The sequence below is a fragment of the Pinus tabuliformis genome, chromosome J (assembly GCF_031772625.1).
Source record: "Pinus tabuliformis cultivar Carrire ecotype Pingquan chromosome J, CPIR1, whole genome shotgun sequence".
Classification (NCBI taxonomy): domain Eukaryota; kingdom Viridiplantae; phylum Streptophyta; class Pinopsida; order Pinales; family Pinaceae; genus Pinus; species Pinus tabuliformis.
The window spans coordinates 500,390,163-500,391,776 of NC_142295.1; positions in this window are offsets into that span (position 1 = coordinate 500,390,163).

Consider the following 1,614-nt stretch of genomic DNA (forward strand, 5'->3'; position numbering starts at 1 on the left):
CAATTTCTTCAATCACAACATCACACTCATTCATTCTATTCACTGTTCCTGCAAACAAACTTTTGGTTTGTGAATTAAAACACTCTTCTGTCTCCATGTCTTTTAGAGACTCTCTGCTACTGTCAAATACTATTGTAACCATTTCTTTTCTATTGCCATTTCCTCCTAGAAACTTCTCTAGAAATTCAATTTCCTCTTTACATTTAGCAAGTGTTTTATCACAATGCTCTTCATTTCTAGTTTCCTCCTTTACATGGTCACTATTTCTCAATGATTCAATCAGATTGTCTTCCATAGAAAAAAATTTCTAATTCATCTTCATAGAAATAAGTTCATGTTCTCTCCTTACATTTTCAAAAATCAATACTTCATCAACTCCATGTTGTGTAACAGTATTTGAGAACTGTCCTCCTTCAACACTTATAATCCTTGTATTCATACAACAATTGTCAGTTTGAAAAATGTAAGGCTCAACAACCTCAACTAATGTTTCACATATCAGCTCTTCAGGCTAAACTTCATCTCCTTCTTCCACAAGGAATTGTCCTTGTTTTATAACAACTCCAAATATCAATTCATCAATAATTTTTTTCTACTACAACAATTCAATATTTTCCTCATTCAAGAGGCATTCTCCATCATACTCTGCTCTAGAATACTTATCTTCTGAGAAGTACTCTTCATCCTCTGTCAGCACATCAGTATGCTGATCCAAGTTCTCCTCTGAACTCTGGTGACTTTTATCAATTTTTATGACAACTTCATAAGACTACCAATCCTCTGCAGAACTTGCAAACACACCAAAACTATTAGATTCAAAAATACAAGGTTTTATAGCCTCTTCTGCTACCTTTTTCCACATTTCCTCATGCTGCTTTGAACTATCCCAATAGTTCACTAATCTCCATTCTTCATCTTCACCCAGAACTTCCCCCTGTTCTACTTCACAAATAGAAACTTCCATTTCCAACTCAGCTTCTCTGAGTTTTTCCACCAGCCACTTCACTTGCTTCTGTTGTAGCCTTCTCTGTAACTTATGCCACTTCACTGCCTTTTTACTCGAGACCCAACCTTGTATTTGGTTTTCCTCTAGTAGCATCCTTAATACATGGAGTTTTTCTTTTAACTCCGCAATCTCCTTGTCAAGCTCCTCTTGACTCATCCTCTTGCCATTTGCCTTGGCATCCTCCTTCTTCACTTTTATTTTGCTATGGTCTTCCTCAAAACCTCTGTTATCTCTGTTATTACTATTAGTAGTCATCTCCTTCTCTATCTTCATGAGTTCCTCACTCACTTACTATGAGTTGCACTAAAGCCTCTGTAGCAGCAAGTCCTCCCTGCTGTCACTTACCTCACCAAGCTTTCCTCTATACTTGGTCCTTTGGCAAGCACTTGGTTCTCTATTCTCTCAAACCTCTTTGAGCACTTCTCTCTACTCCTTCTAGGCTTCAACTCATCTGCACCTTTTAAGAACACAATTGTCCTCTTTATCCAATCTCTGTTGGAACTCTTCAAGGTTCTGCCACATTATGTTTTCATTCAGAAATTCTTACGAGCTTCCTTCATCCCTTAGAAATTCTACCCACATCCTCTGTGGTATTTCCTTTATGATCT